Raw genomic sequence first — 20,598 nt, 5'->3', positions numbered from 1 at the left:
GATGACTTCAGATCACTTAACATAATATATAAATACCCTTTATCTGTATTTTAAATACTCTTCATCAGATAAGCAGATAATTTGGTCTTAATTAAGTAATGATTTTTGGAAATGACTAATAACTAAATGGACCTAAAATACAGAGCAAAAATATACAAACCAATACAATACAAATTGGTGATGTTTGTTAGGGGGGCGACAACAACAACAACAACAACAACAACACAATGACAAAATCAGATAAAATTTAAAAAACATAAAAATATACAGTTCCGAGCACTTACCACATGTTTAGGGTGAAGATGTGTGAAGTCACCTAGTGGCCGAGTGGAGCTCAATGAGCCTGCAGTCCATTGAGCAGCTCAGTGCCGGGGGGGGTGTCATTTTGACTGGAAACTGAAGGAAAACAACAACAGAAAAGAAAGATCTGCTCAATCACCCCGAATAAATCCACAGTCCATCGCCAATGTACGGACACCACAGGCCCTGAAGCCAAGTGTTTTAGGGACACGATAAAATGTTTCACAATCGAGTTCTTCTTCTGCAGGATTTAATGAAGTTTGGAAACGGCAATAAAGTGGAAGGAAGTCATAGGGTCTTATAAAACATTTAAATAGGTGATAGACTTCAACAAATCTCCCAGGTGTCACACTTGCCATATACTGGTCATGGTAGTAATAGTGCCAAAACAAGTACAAAATCACAGCCCTTTTACAGTATCACAATTATACCGAAAAAAAGGCCTTTATTAATTTAGTTCACTAAGAAATAACTGTGAATTTAATTAAAGATATTGCCTGTATGACCCACACATGTCAGAGCGTGGACCCCAGCATCCCTGCAAAAGGAACAAAAGGTCAGTATTTGCTGCACTTAAAATAATGGGGCTTTTCAGCACAATCGCAAACAGGTCTATCAATCTCTTCACCGAGACGTTACCGTGACTTTTCTTACCAAGCTGTTCCCCTCAACCTTTCGACTTTCCATTCGGAGAGAGCATAATGCAAAACTACGCGCCGGTACAAACAGATGATAAATCACGGCTTCGGTCTTCGCCGTCCTCAAACGCCGTGAACGGGTTTCTACACCCAATTAATTATTCAAACGTTTCACATGTACTGGAAGCGACAAGGACACGTTCCGTTCGATAAGTTCAACCGCTTTACAACATCAGCAATCGTAACAGGCCCCTTTTTCTCAAGCAAAACACTTTCATACAGGTTTAGAAAAGCTTTAGAAAAAAAAAAAAGAGATGAAGTCTAGTGGAAAAACAGGGTGCACTTCCATATAACTGTGTGTGCTTCCACAGGCAGGGCATATAGTCTTTTAAGGAAGTCTACGAATAGCTATTATCAAAGCATAACATCTCAATTAGTCTATTGCAATTCTTTCCCCTACTATTCTCCTATCATCAGATCCTCAGAGAGGGTGATATATTGTGCTGTTTTTGTCTGTAACGGGGCCATTTTAAATACCGGGAGGATATTCGATGTTGGCAGTGGGGCTTCGACCTGGACACAGATCAGATAACCAACACTGAGTCACCCAACGATGACCAGCACGATAAAGATGAAACGGCATGAGATGTGTTTAACAGCAGCATGATTCAACTCTTTAGTGATCAGATAATCACATTCTCAGGATGATGCTTTTAACTTGTAAAGCACATTCAACTACAGTATTTTTCGTGCGGAGAAACGATGCATCTTGTGCTCTCTAAAGTATTCCATCAATGCTAAGCAGCAGAAGAATAGAACTGCATACTCAGTTTATTTTTGTAGTTCGTTACACTAGAGATTCACAAATATCTTCCAATGAAGCGCTGCCAAACGTTTCTGAAGAAGTTGTCACGCTTGAGGATAAGGTAAATAAAAAATACAGAAGGACGGAAAGGAAACAGTGAAGACGTTTTAATGTCCCACTGCTGTGCCAATAAGATGCAGAAGCATGTCTCGTAAACTCTGAGCTCAACAATTGTTTTCCGCACAATTGCCCTAAACCACATTCGTGACCTATTATGTCAGCTCCCTGTCCTAAAGGTTAAAAAAAAACAAGTTGTTCCGTCTGCATCACAACACAATATTGTTTTTCTTGGTCGGCTGGCTCTCCGCTCTCCCCGCCGATTCGATGCTTTTGGAAGTTAATTTAATTACTTTTTCAACCATTTTATAAATTATTGATGAGCTACATATAATGACCAGAGTTTGCTGGTAAAGTGGCTCATTCTGGACACAGCAGGACAGCCCCAGCGCTGGTACACAGACTATTTTATTGCAGACTCGTAAGACAGTGAAGGACATCTACTGAATTTTATAACAACATAAAAAAAACAGTAACAATTTTGCAACAATGCCTGGCTGAGTATCTGTGTAGGAATGAAAGCTTTGTTGTGAGATTAAATGTTGTGAACAGTGTACACACACAGGGAGATAGGAGAAATATCTGTTTACACACCTATACCAAATCCAAACATGAGGTTGTTTTTCCAAGCTCTCTCTCTCTCTCTCCATTGTAATATATTTAATTATTGTTAATTACTCACTGACTTACCATCACAATGAAATGTATTTCAATTAACTTTTTGCCAATCCCGTATCAGCCCTGGGAAGCCTTTTTGGTCCACTGTATATTACTTACATAATTACAGAGACGTAATCCACACTTAAATGTAATTGTGCGATTCTTTAATTCGCTATTGATTACTTAAGATCTATGAGCCTACTTTGTGTAATTGCTTGGGCAATAATTAATAGCGAGGCAAAACCGAATCAAAACACGAGAAGGAGATGAGCTGATGGATAATAAACCGACTTGGAGTACAAGTATTGTGTGTAAAACAAAGACAAACAAAGAGGGTAAAGTAGTGTGATGGTAGTATGACATTTGTATAATGCTATCTCTTAAAACATAAATTGTATCCTGTTATTTATATTTCAAAATTGAATATCTTATGTGTGAACTGTATGAGAACAGTGGTCAGCAAATGAAATTAAGTGATTGTAATGTTGCCTGACAGATATGTACCTACTAATATACACACAAATTACAGGGATAACAGATCTAAAAAACCTTCTTTGTCCTGACATGATCTACCACCACTATTGTGTAAAAGCTGTCCCATCCAGAGTCTAAAGTAATCTGCCAAATAAAGGCCAGAGAAACAATGAAACACACCAGCCCACGTCTCTTGAGTTACAGCGAAAGGCCAAACGCACGCTATTATTTCCAACGTTCAAAAACAGTCACTGGAAAATGGTACGAGCAACAGGGTGCACTGGTACCCAGAGATAACACCACCCCCCGCCTCCCAACAGCCATATTTCCCGCTGCATGCTGCATGACTTTCAGCAGCACACAATGCAGACATGTAGTAGTTCATACAAATACGCTTGTTGACGTCGCATTAGGAGCAAGTGACTTTTCTTTTGGGAGTCTGTCAAATAATGTTAAGAATTTCAGAAAATCACATTGTCGGGACGTGACTGCGATCTCAATGCGGCCTCGGCGTTCGCTTTCTCAGACCGGTCTGCTGTCCTGCCTCCTGCTATTCTCGGAAAAAGTTGATTTTGAAGGACGAATTTCACAGAACCGTCTCCTTCGAGTATTTTCTGAGCAGAATACACACTCAATTTGTACCCAGGTAACAGATATTATAAAGACAACACTTATTTACTGAGAATTGTGTTAGTTAGCAGTATAAGATTATTGGAGTAATAAGCCAGTAATCCTTTCCTTTCGCTAAATAATCCTGAGCAGTTACCTCTACAGACACCACACGGACTTGCAAAACAGTCCCTGAGGTCAGAGCAATGGCAGCATTATTAAATTTAATGTCAGCAGTGTGTCGACTGGGGGTGCTTTCTGTCTCAGCAGGGGCTTTGCTCGCAGAGAGGTACAGCATAATGTTAAATGAAATGTAAAGTTTAATGGCAATCCCAGGGCTGAGGGTCTAAAAGTCAGTGTTATCCAGGGGGGGACACTAAAGAACAGGCTGCAGAGGGGTGTGTGTGTGTGTGTGTGTGTGTGTGTATGAAAAAAGAAATCGCAAAGCCTCCTGTATAATTTAAACAAACCGCTGTTCTGACAAATGAGCTGGCGCTGCCCAAGCTCAATGGGTTTTCAATAGTTTGAAAAATAACAGGCTCTGTCATGTTGTGATTTATTTCGATTTTTTGGGGGAAGGGAAGCTCAACTTCACTGTAAATAAAGGGCAGGATCTGACAGTGACCTGTTTTGTCCTGCTAGAGCTCCCTTAGTGCAACCTTTTGTTGATTAATGTGTCTCCTCCAATTCTAACCCAATTAATGAATTAAGGAGGGTCACTCTAATATATTCCATCTAACCGTGGAAGGTTTCGCCAGACAAGATCACAAAACGCTGACCGGTGCATTAACAGGTAAAACTAAATTCCACAGTCACAGCAATTCTAGAGTCAGTAAAGCTGTTTATAATGAGACAAATAATAATGAGAAAATAACATTACAAACGCTGTGAATCTATTTTTAAAAACATGGCACTTGATAATATGACAGAAGATAATATGAAACAAAGGTTTAAAATCTTGGCTTACACCACGGTAACTTAATTGTGTGCTCTTTCAGCCTGATGGGTCACTTCAGAAACATCCCTCCTCTAATATGCAGTGACGTGTACAAGATCAGATCTGTGGAAGTGAATGAAAACTGAGTGATCCGTGCTTATTTCAACTCCCACGGTATGCATACAGTCAAGACTTCAAAATAATTGTCCACGAAGACATAGAAATGGCCATTCGGCTGAGGCAAAGAGCTCAAAATAGAGGTAGTTAGGAAAAGCATATTCAAGAAATGAGAAGAAAGAAAAGTATTTATGTAGCTGTGAACCCAAAGGAAATGATAATTTGCTCCAGGGCTGAACAGACTAATATTCTGTCATTCTAATCATTCTACCTATTAAATGATAGTACAATTTTTTTGTTTATTTATTTATGTCTGAGGTGACTCACAATAATATCCCTTTAATTGGTATTCCAAAGCAATTTGATATTAACATTATTTGAATGAATTTCCGTGAACTAATTTCCAGACAGCTTTAAATATAAAACCTTTACCCAGTGCTTGTACTTCAAGATTGACCATAACAATGAAAGCTGTACTAAATTTAAAAGATGCATGGGTGTCCTGACTATGAATATTAAAGAATGAGGTATAAAAAAAACTAATTATACAGTACTTATTTTTCAGTTCACTGAGCCAGTAATAAATCATCAAGTCTCAAACGTCTAAGCATTTACATTTTCCCATCAGCTGAGCAAATAAGATTTAGATGATTATTAAAAATGATGTTTTTTCTAGGGTACATTTTTCATTTTTCAGGAATTTGCAGCGGTCACATAATCTTTTAACAACAAATACAACCGTATTGGCGGCTTCTGAGCAACAACACAGTCGCGCTGTGTTCTGATCTGTTTGTTTGAATTGCTAATTTCGCACTTCCAGAAGCCTTAGCACCAAAATCCAGCTATTACAAACAATGTCTGTTGTGGTGGGGCTCGGGGACTTAATGGGAGGCAAATGCCAAATTTATCCAATAATGTTTATATTAGATAAGGGTTTAAGGCCTAAAATGCACACAGTTTAAATGAATGAACCATTCTTAGAAGACATTTATTAAAAACGGTGAAAAACAGTTTCTCCAGTTTGAAATGTTGCTCTACACAAGCAGCAACAGCTTCTTAATCGTATTTAAATTGATAACATACATGCAGTCATACGCTTATGACCATTTTAAAACCCACATTGCGTCATTCTTCACTAATGGAAAACGAATTTAAGAATGAAAAAGCTGTCTCCAAAACGTTCCGCCCACAAATGTCACCCGAATGCCCCGGCTTTAATCCTGCCACTTTTCCACTTCTCTCGGAGGTCAAGTCACACGGAGATGCCCTCGCAGAATGAATCGTCACACGCGGATGAGTACAGCCGGGATGCAGCCGGCAGTGAGGGGGCGGGGGAGCAGCGATTGGGGTTATGAGGCTGAGATGCATTTATAAAGTGTACCATTAGATCTGGAGGGCTGTCAGGCTGAGATGGATGAACTCGAATGACAGTGAGGAATGAGAAACGGCAACAGACAAATAGATCTCCCAACCAACCACCCAACCAACCAACCAAGAAAGAAAACAACTGGAGGCCACATCGTCTCATCTCCTCTCCGCCCCCATCGGTACGAATCTGTCTGCCAAAGATAATAACGTGGACCACAGGGAATGATCAATACAGATTGTTTATTTATTTATTGAGCAGATGGCCAGGCATTAAGCCACTAATATTTAGTTTTTTTTCTAACGATGTGAGAAAGGATCAAAGTAGTCATGGATTGCTACATTTATTAATTTATTTTTGCATAAACAAAAGCACCTTGCTTCTGAAACAGCCTGACGATGTGGACTCCAATACAAATGAACCTGGAGTTATCCCTCGCCATAGACTGATCAGATACCCGAAGAGTATCTGTGGGAAAAGGCTCATGTCCAGTTTCCATATAATAAGAAACCTTAAAAAATGCTACTTTACTAAATGAGACTGCATTTCAGTGAGTTATTGGTGAACTGATTGGATAATTGATTGAAGCTGTGCAACATGAATGGTTTTAATATTTGCTGGCATACCTTCTGGTTCGGATTTGAGGAAAGGTCAAGAAAAAGCAAACGTATCTATGTCAAATTTGTACTTCTTTTTCTTATATTGATTGCTTGCAACTAGCCAAAAACGACACCAATAATAAAATGTACTATTGGCCTTGGATGTGTCATTTAGATTCAATATGTGTCTCTTAATGAAAAATAGTTCTAAAATAGCTTTAAATGGATTTGGCATCAACCATTTTATGTAACAACAGATTCAATAAAAATAATACAGCACATCTTATTTAATAGACTAAAACGCTTAGCACATCCAGATACATTGCTGTCATTTGTGAAAGGGGTTCTGCGACGAGAGCAGACAGACCAGTCTGCGGTGCTGGCCACGACAGAGGAAAGTTACGAGACCCAAATGCAAGTCATTACCGGGGGGGAGAAACTGCAATGATTTCTCATAATGCCATAAGGAAATGAAAGTCTCTTTAAATATGTTATTCTTTCTCCTAACCAGTTCCAACAGTTCCTCCTGGCATTATTGAATATTGTCAGCTGTTGTTTAGAGATTTGAGCAAAGATAGAGGACAGTCTAAGAGCAGCTCATATAGCCTGGGTTGTGTTTTCCAGAAATCAGATCTGTTATCATTTATTTAAACAAACAATATACCTTTAGCATGAATATAATGATACCTTGTTAAAACGGGCATCTGTTTTACATAAATATGAATAATGTTTGAAGGCTCAGTGCTAACACATGCACTGACTGGCAGACATGAAAAAGTCAGATCGTGCATTTCAGAAAAATAAAAACTTGAATCTTAGATAAGCTCCCCAGTCTTGAATGAAGTATTTATTCTAACAGAAGAGTAAATTTCATGGAAAAAGGTTATTCTAGTCCCATCTGTGGGTGGAGCACTGACTCCTCAATAAGAAACGGACATTTGCAAGATTTGAAGTGCATGACTTTGCCTTTTTTTCTGCCTCTGTTCTTCTCCCCAACCGTACAGAGATTTCATGATGGCACCACAAGCCCTTCATATCCTTTATTTTGCATGGGAATAATACAAATAAAACAAACCAACAGACAAACAAAAAAATCTCATCAGTGCTGACTTTCTTCCTGTCTGAACTAATGGATTTATCTTCCAGGCCCGAGGCAGGCATCTCCAATCAAGCTCACCCTTGGCTTTAACCATTAATCTCCATTACTAGGAAAAGTGGTTTGGCTCTCAATGGTGATTTAATACAAAAAAATGTAACAAACAACCAAACAACCAGACAAAGCAACCCCTATGGTCTCTGTCAATCTTGCACACAAACTGTGCCCAGAGAGGGTCTGCCTCCTGACAGAGCAGCTAGGGGCTTCCTCTCACATTGGGTTCGTTCTTCCTGTCAGACCGCTTTTTATTTGGGAGAACAGAATATTCTGGAGACATGTCTCTGTCACGCAACGGCTCTCCGAGTCCAGGAGCGAGAGAAATGGTGACAAAATGCCCTCCAGCCACTCGCTCATAATGCTGGGGATGGCTGGAGCCGTGGTGCAGTGTTGTAGTTTAATGCAAAAATACATTAAATGTTTTTGCGTTGCCCATCCTCTCCGCAGTGGTGTGCCCTCCCTGCGGCCCGCGCTGTGGGGACCGTCACACTCTCCTGCTTGCTGGCATCTGTTCGCTGCGAAGAGCGAGACCCCCAAGCACACAGCAAAGCTCTCAGGCCGCTTTCAATGAACGCAAGGCAGACACTCTCCCCAGCACACAAATACCGAACTGCAGTGCCGAGAATCCAGCAGGTGGTAGTTGGAGCACTAAATTGAATTCTGCTGTCTTTAACAGGAAGGTTACATTTCAGAATCTGTGTTTTGCTAGTCAGGGTTCAGTCAGGATTCATTAGACCTCTGCATTTTTATCAAGCAAAGCGCTAACTTTTGTCAGTGAAGAGGTAAGAGCTTGCCCTCCAGAGGCAGGATTTACGAGGGATTTTTTATTATTGGTCTTGCTGCCAATGCTGTTGGCAGCGCAGACCGCTGATCAGAAGCCGGCATTAAAAAAAGAGGAAGCTCGGAGCGTGAAGAGGTTTAGGGAGCGGCCCTTTCACACAGAAATAACAGCTGAGGGATCTGCTAGTAAAATCGAAATATGATCGAAAAGAAGGTAACAAAAACATCCAAAAGCTAGTGTATTATGAACGTAACGAAATGTTTCATACAAATATACAAACCTCACCTTAAATGGTTAAACATCTGGGGAAGCAATTTAGTTTGTTTAAGTAATTATTTTAGTCAAGGTAATTCTGTGCAGTATTAAAGATAAGAATAATGTCAGGCTACTTCAGAGAAACAGAGCAGAGTTATTCTGGGATACAAACACAGCTGTGAACACCATAAACATTCTTGTACTTATCAATAACAGTTTCTTTTATATAATCTTCACCACTATTAACGTCATTAAAAAGGATGCACCTTATTCACTTCAATCAAAAGTTACACTCTTCAGCAAACTCATTATACCACCAGGAAGAAATCAAAAAATACTTTGCATCCCTGCATGACTGGCTTGGACAATATCTTGTATCTGTTTCTGTGGTGCAAGAATGGAAATGCACTTGGCTGATGCTGGGAAACAATCCCCCAAGAGTTATTTCTCTAAATTTATACAATGCTCCAATATTCATGCGTATTAGTACCCCAGTGACTTCTCCGCATCTGTTGACTGCTGAGTCTAATTCACAATGACTCTCCCACCTGTGAAAGATTTATGAATTTTGAATATGCCATGAGAGAGAGTCACATACATTTCTGATGACCCTAAGAACAGCTTGCCTATGGTTTCTATTAACCTTGACCTCACCGATGGCGTCTTTTGCATTAAAGCATTCCTTCAAAAACAAACGCCGACGCTGCAAATGTTGGCTTGATGTTAAATTTGAAGCTAAAACAAACAAAAAAAACAATTCATTATCCTTACAGTCAAAAAGGAAGCTGCTTTTCTGTGGACTTTGGTCTTACTTTCTCTCCTCTAAATATAAATATAAATATAAATATAAATTGTGGCATGGTGGGGGGGTTACACGCAGTGCCGGGGCTCAGCAAACAACATAGCGCAAAAGTGTAGGTTTAATAATAAAACACAGTGCATGAGTTCTCAAAGTAAACAGACATACAATAACCAAACAAAAACCGAGCTCCTTGTTGAGTCTATATAAACACACACACGAGTCCCTCTCTAAATAGATAACTAATAATAAACACGACAGCAACACACAGCAAACAATCCAGTCTATAATCCATTATCCAAGTTCGTTACCGTGATGGGGAGACAGTCACTGTAAGTTCCCTCCCTGGGGGTCTGGGGAGGAGGACCCCGGACCCCATATCGAATTGAATGGAGATGAGCAGGAATAGGTCATAGCTCTGGTCACATAAACCTCCTTTCTCTGCACCCACCTCCAAACACCAGTTGAAAGGCAGTATTCCTGCCAAGACTCCCAGCAGCCCAGGCACTAGGAGCTGGCACACACACAAACACACAAACACAACCCCAGGTCAGCGCAGAGAAGCTTCTGATGTGTAATTATAAAACACTCCACTTAATTTCCCCCCTGCCTACGATCTCCCATTGCTCGAATTGGCCCAGCTAGGACTGAGATTGACACGACAGTGCTGTGTCAGCAGCCCAATCTCCTCATCAGGAGGGGAGGAAGCAGGATGTAAGACATCCATCACTCAGCCCTGTAGACAGAGCCTCACAGATCTAATGATGGTCATTGACATCCAGGCTTCCTTTTGGTTTTGTTTGTTTGTTTCCTTTGCAGAGATTTGCATCTCGTACGGCACGGTCTTAAAGTGTTGCCTCCAGTGTCCAAGTTGGGAGTTATCCCAGAAAGTACAACATTTACTGAACATTTTTACTGACACACCTTTCTAAAGTGATTTAGAATCAACAACCAGAAGAAGAGATACTTTGTAAATAGAAGATTAAAGGGTGTTACTTGCATACCTACACTTTCTTTGCAGAGTCTGAATAATTTGCTAACATCTAAACGGATTAAAGACTTTTTACCCTTTTCACTCCGGAACAATTATCTCCTGCTTCTCTATATAAGTTCTTTATCCAGCATCAGCATTTTGTGTTGATGACACACTTTATCATCCCCTCCATGACCCAAAGTCATTTTGACACTAACGATCGTCCCGCAGGAGTAGTATGGGCCACTGGTTCAAGTAATTTCCGAGGTGTCGGTATAGGGGCTGTCATCCACTGTACCTGTCTGGTGTGCAAGGTGACCTCAGCACAGGTCAATCAGACATCGTCTCATTGATTTCCACTTGTGGCAGTGTGCGAAATGAGAATGGGATTTTTGCCTCCTCTGTCCCCGTGGGTTATAAACCAACCCGGGAGATGAAACCCGTTCACCTGTTCGAGCAGTGCTGACAACCTGTTTCAGAAAGAATGTTATTTTCAAAGATGTGTTTGAAGCTGAAGATGGTCTAATAACAGACAGAAAAACACACCAGGGCTTTCGAAAGACAACCAGTTTCAACGAGGTGATAAAAAAAACAATAAATCTTCTGTACAGTTTTTAAAGAGCAACAGAGATAACTATAATTAGGACACAAAACTACACTGATCTGTTCGAGTTCATGTGTAATTATTGTGAATAATAACAGCAGCAGCGGTAATGACAGAGTTATCAGCCTCTTACACCTGCTTTTCTCTGCCTTAACAATTATAAAGACTATATTTACTCAGTATAAAAACCTTAAAAATGTACAGAGCTTTAAAAAAATGCTATGGTATGCTGAATTTATTTCCATTAAGGATTAAGATACTTGAAACGCACATTTGAAGTAACCTTTTTTGTTTGTATGTTTGTTTATTATAATTGATGGTGTTCTACACTTCAGCACTTCGAGTGGATTACTTCACATGAGGGCTTGGGTCACGTCCAGGCGGGACACAGATGACAGTCCTGTCCAGTCTCTGAAGGGTTTGCTTTTGAAATGTACGTATTTACCTATTGACAACTGTGTCTACAGCTCATATGAACAACTACTTCAGATTTTTAATACAGCTGAGCTCTCTTAATTGTTTAGTTTCTCAATTGATCCTTTAATTTACTTCAGCAGATCTTTTCTTATAATATTTGTTTCAGCTGAAAACAATCAGGAGGCTTGCTCGAGCACATTATTACTTCAATTACGGCTTCAATAATGTAATGAAAGCAGAGTTGTAATGAACAAGTGGAGGATAACAGGGACCTCCAGGACCAGGGTTCGAAAACTTCCCCCACTAATTATCAGTTCAGTTACTTGTCTAGATTACCTAGATCACAAGTTCAATACCAGGCTTACTTAAAAATAATGTATTATATCGACTAGACCTTCTCGTCTCGCCATAGCCACTTGCACGGGTCCCAGCTGCGACTGAGGTCATACTGCGATAGTCTAACCTATGTGTCACATGACCTTAATGGTGATGTAACTTGGGGTTTACCTCAACACAGAAAACCTGACATCACTGATACAGGAGCTATTCTTGTAGAGGCCCGTCAATCAAAAAGCCAATGAAAAAGACCTCCCAGCAGTAGGAAGAATACATACTGAAGCAGAACTACATCATGAAACAATCCTGCTTAAAATATGTTTACATCTGCACAGGAATTGACAGCTTCAGTTCCCATAGGCCACTAATTAAGACTAGTATGCCCTTTAAACAAAAACTATTAAAATCACAAATTCCTAAAACTTGTCCCCCGAGGCAACATTCATGACAATATCGAAAGTTTTCCTCGGCTGCTCCCACACTCCATTCCTCGCAGTGAATACACTTGTTGCATTCTTTTCCATTTTTGTATAGAAGATAGACGTGTACGAGCAAAACTAGACACACAACCAGATAACTCCTGCAGCTTTCAGTTCCCATGACTGCTAGGGTTCAAATGTAATTGCCTTTTCATCAAGGTGCCATTATACTTCATATAGGGGCTGTTTCTCTAACACAACGTATGCCTTGTATGTATTTTGTAGTTTGAAATGTTACCATTCTGCGCAATATGAATACTATAAGGGGGTACAACATAGGGGAGTTCCCATTAGCTGCATAAATCTTACACATCAAAATGTGTGTCTTTATAATGATCTTAATGGGAATTGACACTGGATTTTTAAAGTAAAGGAGAGAGAATCATTTAGCAATGCTACACATGCTTAATGATAACATCAATTCAGATTTTAGTAAAGGGTCAAGGGAGATTTAGAGTTGTTTTTTCAGTACTATAATTTTTTTAGTCTTCCTTGCCAAGTCTTGAGTTGTTTTTGACTCTTTTTAAAGAATTTAAAATCTGTGACTAAAGAACAAACGTATGAACTAGTGGGAAAGCAAAACCCATTCCTATTCTTTCCATCACCACAGCAGCTACAGCACAGTCTCAGGATTAGGATACAAACCACGTCTGGTGTGAAAGGACTCTTTCCCCATGGTGCACATTCAAGAAAACTGTATCTGGTATCACTTTCTCTTTAACGTCAGAATAAGTAATGACATAACACTCTTATAAAATGCCAGAAACATTCTTCATGAATACATTGCACTTAAGCACAGAGCCACAGCTGTGAAGAGGGTGATTGCCTTAAAATAAGGTTGGCTTCAACTCTGTAAAAATGATAATCACTGTCGTACAATGAAAATCATACTTGCATACATTAAATATTAACTCTGTGCTCTAATTACAGTGATGGAAAGTAGCTATAAAATGCGGCAGTCCGTTAAACTATTTTTATTTGTTTCTTATTCCTTACAGTCCCTGTATTTTATTTTGCAGATAATTCAGTGGACAAATAGCTCAGCTTGACAGCTTTATTCTCTGGTAACCACCATATAACAATGTTAGTAAAGAAACTCTGGCTTTCAGCTTTCAGAAATTGTCAACGTTTCTTCTACATTTTTTCAGCTGTAAATTGCTTTGGAAAGTGGAGTTAGGGCAGGTTTGTAACATGCACACCGTGGCACATTGAAGATCTGTGGACCTGAACTCTCCAAACTAAGGATCAGTTAAGTGGCTACAGTGACACACTGTCTTCGTTTTTTTTTTTTTAAAGCAAATATTCCACAGTGTGGTTAAGAGTTAAGCGCCATACATACTATGTGAACCCCAGGGTGATAATGACCACATCCTGAACCACCTACTACAGCCAGCTTTCACTGGAAGTGGCATGAAGCTATAGGATTTTAAGCAGTTGATATCACTATGTGCCTTTATTGCACTGCTTTTTTCTTTCTTTTTTCCCTTAATTAATAATTGGTTAATGAGTAACAAGATCTGCAGTGGAATGGTACAACAACACACAGGTAACACTGTGATGTGCATGATATGTCATCTATATTGACACAGTGAAGCATCCTTCCTTATTGGGGTAACATCGTCAATGAAGAAGTATTAAATAATGGAACAATATTCTAATGACTTTATAGGACTATATTGAACAGTATTTAATAAAATAATCAATATTAAATATTTTCTTTGGCTAGTCAGTCAGAAGACACAGCATTACACTGCCATGACAAGGGGTTGTGGTTTTCAGCATCGCCTGTGTTGACAAACAAGGTTACACCCGACGTGACCGGATTTCACACACACAACTGTGTCTACTTAATATTAAAATGTTTTTTATAGACATGTATTTATTAATTTCAAGGATTGCAATATAATGGGGGGGTGGTTACTTGGGAGGAGGTGTGTACTGCCTGATAAGAGTGACATCACATGAACTTTAAGCAAAGACTACTATTAGCACTACTATAAGACTACTATAACCTAGACTGCCCCAGTAAAAAGTCAGCTGTATAAATGGGGGTAATTGTATGCAGAAAAATGTATGTGATATATTATAACAATTGAAATCCTGGATAAGGGTGTCCGCTCAAGAATATAATAATAATAATAATAATAATAATAATAATAATAATAATAATCTTAACTAACTGGTAAACAGAGTACTTTGTATCAATATGCTTTATTCTACGCTATACTGAGAAGTATGTTTTATTACTTTAAAGTACTGAAGATAAGAGCTGTATTTGAAAACTACGCCATTTTTGCTAAGGGGCAACCAGAAGTACAGACACAGGACACTACAGGTGAGAGGCAGCCATCTTGTTGTTTTCCTAGTTTCAGACAGTCTTAGCATTCCTGATTTTAACTGCCTTACTTTAAGTTAATCTTGTCTGTAGTTTGCCTTAATTTAAGTCAATTCAGTACAGCTGCTGAGTTGGTGAAAGTAAATAGGTTGAAGGAAAGGTGATTTAGGGCCGGATTAAATCAAAACTTTGACCAACCCGCTAATAGAAAACTACAAATCTGTACATAGTAATGGTTACATTTATGATTAGAAGAAAGTGGCATCTTACTAAAAATGAAGCTGCAACTGAGTACAGTTGTGTAGTTTTCTATTAGCGGGTGGGTCAAAGTTTTGATTTAATCAGGCCCTTAGTCTAGGACTAGCAGGAATTCAGTTAAGTGAGTTGTGCCAGGTGGATCCAGTTGGAGCCAGTTAGGTGTGAATTGGCGGCAGGTAGACAAAAGGGTACTAAAGCTGCTGTTGAGAAAGAGCTGTGCTGTTTCTCGGTGACAAAAAAGTCAAGCCGTTGACCAGGGGACAGAAACCAAGAGCCCAAAAAAAAAGAAACTCATGAACTCATCCAAAATTATTTAATTTGTGAACGTTGTCGGTTGAAATCCTAGAGCTCAAGGTCCATGATCTTGAGGCTCAGCTTGTTGATCTGCGCTGTATTAGTGATATGGAAGAATTAGTCAATCAGCCCATGAGAGAGATGGTGTGCACGCCAAAACCTAGGAGAGTTGAGACCTTAGAGCAGGACAGCATAGAGAACTGCTGGGTTACAGTTAGGTCGTAAACACAGAAAAGGGCATGCATAACCCTTAGAGACATCCCAACAGCTAGAAATGCCCAACATGTTCCAACTGCTGGACACTGAATTGGACAGTGACAGCTCAGAGGGTGATGGGAGGGCAGTTGAGCACCAGAGCACCATGGTGCCCACTCCCCCCCAGAACAGGGAGGTAGTTATAGTAGGAGACTCAATTCTTAGAGGCGTAGATCACACAGTGTGTTCTAGTGATAAGGAGACCCGCATGGTATCTTGCCTGCCTGGTGCTCAGGTTGCAGATCTCCCTAAAATAGCAGACAGGCTACTGGCCAAAGCCGGGGGGAATCCACTGGTCATGGTCCACATTGGAACTAATGACATAGGAAAAGGTAGGGCAGAGGTTCTGCAAGACACATTTAAAGAGTTAGGAAAGAAACTAAAGAGCAGAACCTCCACGTGCATGGCCAGGGAGACAGGCAGAGATTAGAAAGTTTAACACGTGGTTGAAATCTTGGTGTAGGGAAGAGAGGTTTAGATTTATGAAGCATTGGTCTTTCTTCTGGGATAGATGGGACCTGTACAAACCGGATGGTCTACATCTAAACAGAAGGGGGGCTAATGCATTGGGAGAGCGTATGTGCAGTGAAATTGAGAATCTTTTCAACTAGGGACCAGGGGGGCAGGGAGCTCTGACAATGGGAGATGTTCCTCTAAGGAAAGAAAACCAAGGGAAACTGATAGTAGGAAAGTCCTGAAATGTTTGTACCTCAGTGCCAGGAGTATAAGGAACAAGATGTTAGACTTAGAAGACACAGTGCTGGCGGGTGACTATGAAGTTGTAGGAGTGACAGAAATATGGCTTACAGAAAATGATGGGGATGAATACAAGTTGAAAGGATACACACAGTTTAGGAAGGACAGGCAACATCGAAGAGGTGGTGGGGTAGCATTATATGTGAAAAATGACATTGAGGCAGAAGAACTCAAATTAGATCACAGTAACGCAACAGAATCTTTGTAGGTCAAACTTTTAAATAAAAGATATGGAGGATTAGTGGTAGGAGTGTGTTACAGGCCAACCAACTCAGATATTCAGCAAGATGTTGCATTGTACAGTGTAATCAGGACTGCATGTAGCAAGGATGTGGCTGTTATCATGGGAGGTTTTCAATTTCCCAAACATAGACTGGGAAAGCCCAGTTGGGACTACAGAAATGGAAATGGTTGAGATGGTAAATGACTGCTTTGTAACTCAATTTGTCAGGGAACCAACCAGAGAGAGCGCATGCATTGACTTGATATTTTCAAATGACCAAGACAGAGTCAGAGGGACACTAGTTGGAGAACCAATGGCAAACTGTGATCACAATATGGTTAGCTTTGAGGCATTCTTTCAAAAAACAAGGACCAAGTCTAAAACAACGGTCTACAATTTTAGAAAAGCAAACCTTGAAGGTATGAGGCGGCACAAATTGGAAGCTGTAGGCATTCAGGGTAATGTAAGTAGATGGATTATGAACTGGTTGATGTATAGGAAACAGAGGGTGTCGATTAGAGGAGTTGCTTCTAACTGGAGTGAGATCAGTACTAGGGCCTTTGCTTTTTCTAATCTATATTAATGATCTGGATTCTGGGATAGTTTGCAGACTTGTGAAATTTGCAGATGATACTAAAATAGGTGGCTCAGCAGATACAATCTCGTCAGCACAGGCTATTCAAAGGGACTTGGATAATATTCAGTTGTGGGCCGACACCTGGCAGATGAAATTCAATGTGGACAAGTGCAAGGTATTACATGCAGGTAATAAAAATATCCACTATAATTACACTATGGGAGGAATAGAACTAGATGAAGTAACGCATGAGAAAGACCTAGGAGTCTATGTGGACTCCTCACTTTCTCCATCCAAACAATGTGGGGAAGCAATAAAAAATGCAAACACAATGCTAGGGTATATTGTCAAAAGTGTAGAATTGAGAACAAGGGCAGTGATGTTCAGACTGTACAATGCACTAGTTAAAGCTCATCTGGATACTGTGGACAGTTCTGGGCTCCACACTTCAAGAAAGATATCACTGCTCTAGAGGCAGTTCAGAGGAGAGCAACCAGACTTATTCCTGGTCTGAAGGGAATGTCCTACTGAGAGACTGAGGGACCTGAACCTCACCCTGGAACAGAGGAGACTACGTGGGGACTTGATCCAAGTCTTCACAATCATGAAAGGCATCGACCACATCAAACCAGAGGAGCTTTTCCAAATCAGCAGGGACACACGCACCCGGGAACACAAATGGAAATTGGGCTTCAAGGCATTCAAGACAGAAAACAGGAGACACTTCTTCACACAGAGAGGCGTCACAATCTGAAAAAACTCCCCAGCGATGTGGCTGAAGAGACAATTTGGGAACATTCAAAAACAGACTGGATATGATCCTTGATCACTTAGTTAATAATGGACACCAAACGAGCGCGATGGGGCGAATGGCCTCCTCTCGATTGTAAACTTTCTTATGTTCTTATGATATAGGCTAACCTCATGGTAATAAAAGGTGACATTCAGGTGATGTAAAGAAATATTATCTATTTCATTATTGTGAAAAGGGGGGGATAAATGTGTGCATCTGGCAGAAATAAGGGCAATGAATCCTCTTTTATTCACAATTCTCCTCCAGAGAAACAACAATCCTCATGGGGGACCAGGAGAAATGTGTAAAACTGTCCCATGTTTTACCAAATAAAATACAGAAAAACAAAACACAGCTACAAATATAAATAATAATACATCGAAGATACAATCAACCCAAAACCACGCACACGGCTTTGTGTTTCAGAAGAAACAAGAACTGAAATCAGCTGGACACAGGCCAAGAGAAAAGCTCCAGCCACTCTTGAGGAATATGATCTCTATTGCTTACTCAGCCCTGAAGGTACATTGATTCTTGAAAGTCCTCCAAAAACACTTTCCTGTCATTTTGAAAGGTCTATTTTAAGCTTATTACTCTTTGAAACAACTAGGATCACTCTGATGACTGTAAACCCATTCTCCCCGTCTGCACTGAGGCAGTTACTCCGCATCAAAAAGGGCATACCCACAATGCACTGTGCCTGACTGTTCCTGGTCCAGTTGACTGTTTCTCCTTCAACTCTCCGAGAGGAATGAGTGACCCTCCTGGACCTCCCAGGTCTTGTGTAATTGCACAGTCTCGTTTGAGCCTGCGTTAGGGACATGCGCATTCCACAGGAGGTTCTGGCTAACAGAAGTTCAGAGGCATGTCCTTGTAAAGTCACATCTGCTGGCCTAAGCCATCTACCCATGGCGTGCTGATGAAGAGAACCGTGATCAGACTGAATGCATAACCAGCTCAGATCTGTCTCAGCCTTGGCCTGTGTCTCGGAGGAGTTAGATACAAAAAATGCATTTTGTGGATTTCACAAATTGCAGATTATCATTGGAGCTAATGATATTCAAGGGCAATTCATTAATTTTACTGTTCTTTCTATTAGGGTGGTCAACTTGTGTAGGATGTTGTCAGGAAGCTTTTATCAGATTAAATAATGGCTTTGAGAACTGGCCCACAAGCAATCTGAAACTCTTATACAGAGCCTATAAAATAGGACATTTATTTATTTATATTTGTGATTGTATTATTTTCTGCTGTTACATTTTTGCGTTTTGTTTTACATCCTAAGATAGTATAGGCATGACATTTAAATAGTGTTCAATCAAAACGATTTTCTAAATTCCTGTCAAATTAAATAGGAATGAAACTATTCATTACCTGATCATCAATATTGAACTGACATTTTATTCTCCTTTAAGTGATTGCTCACTATTGCTCACAATAGTGGCGTGTGTTCCGTTTGTGATTTATAGCGACTTCTGGACAATCCTGGAGGTTGGCAACTGTGCTTTTGTCTGCTTTTAAACCTGGCAAAGGTTTCTGACAAGAGTTTTGCAGATGTGTAGTGTGAAAATAATTATCAAATACATCAAGTGCAGGATTAATTCTATACACAGAACACCACTAAGAAAACAACATTTTACCATCTGTGTAATATAGACATTCCAGTGGAGCAAGAGTTAAATGAAATGTGAAGACGATTTGCTGCGATTGGTCTATTTTGAAAGAGGTAATTAAGTGTGTTTCATTGTCTTCTTAATGAAGAATTTCTACGTGTGGGAATTTCTCATCTAATGTGAGTCCAGTCGTGTAATTAACCTCCTACACAAATACCAAGAAGATTAATCTTGTAATTTTAATAAGTCTCGAAAACCTTTATGTTTTTGTCCACTCTTAAGTGTTTGTCTCAAAGGGACCATTCTGAAACCCCCAAAAGAATAATACAAATATCTATCTTCATTATCTGCACTTATTTTATTATCCAGAAAGACTTATTCATGGTCAATAAATGATTATGTGCAGAAAAAGTAAATAGCTATGCTCAGACCAAGGATTACTGAGGAATGCTGGTGATTGTAGACTTTTTCATATGTGCTGGTTTACATATATATACATATATATATATATATATATATATATATATATATACATATATACATATACATACATATATATATATATATATATACATATATACATATATATATATATATACATATACATATATATATACATATATACATATACATATATATATATACATATATACATATACATATATATATATATATATATATATATATATATATATATATATATATATTTATGGGTAGGTAGGTAGTCTCACAATGACCGTCTCACTCCAACAGTTTAATAAAGAAATGTATTTATCATGTCTGACTGCATTAAAAGAACCTCATATGGAAATATCTCAACATGTCTTTCAGTAAAGCCACACTGAATTGAAACCCACAGTACAAGCAAAACATAAGGCAGCAATAATCTAAGAGATGCTGAATGATGCATATAAACATTAATTACTATGGTCAAATATTGAATAAAGCTGCTGCAAATAAAATAAAATGTTATTATATTTCAAATATGTTTTGTGCTTATCAGTGGCTCCACTTTATGTACATTAAATACAGATTATTTGGCATTACAGTATGACTGAATTGTTACAGTTAAGTC

General features: G+C 39.4%; 1 protein-coding gene across 1 annotated transcript in view; it reads right to left on the bottom strand.

Annotated features, from left to right (window-relative positions):
- Window positions 1-20,598, bottom strand: part of chrm3b (cholinergic receptor, muscarinic 3b) — a 99,353-nt gene that overhangs the window by 63,271 nt on the left and 15,484 nt on the right. The window contains exon 2 of the mRNA XM_066696953.1: window positions 285-396. The gene's annotated coding sequence lies outside the window, so the exon portion shown is untranslated. The remainder of the gene's footprint in view (window positions 1-284; window positions 397-20,598) is intronic.

The sequence above is a fragment of the Amia ocellicauda genome, chromosome 23 (genome assembly GCF_036373705.1).
Source record: "Amia ocellicauda isolate fAmiCal2 chromosome 23, fAmiCal2.hap1, whole genome shotgun sequence".
NCBI classification, from domain to species: Eukaryota; Metazoa; Chordata; class Actinopteri; order Amiiformes; family Amiidae; genus Amia; species Amia ocellicauda.
The sequence above is the reverse complement of the archived record's forward strand: the minus strand, read 5'-3'. Positions and strand labels throughout refer to the sequence as shown.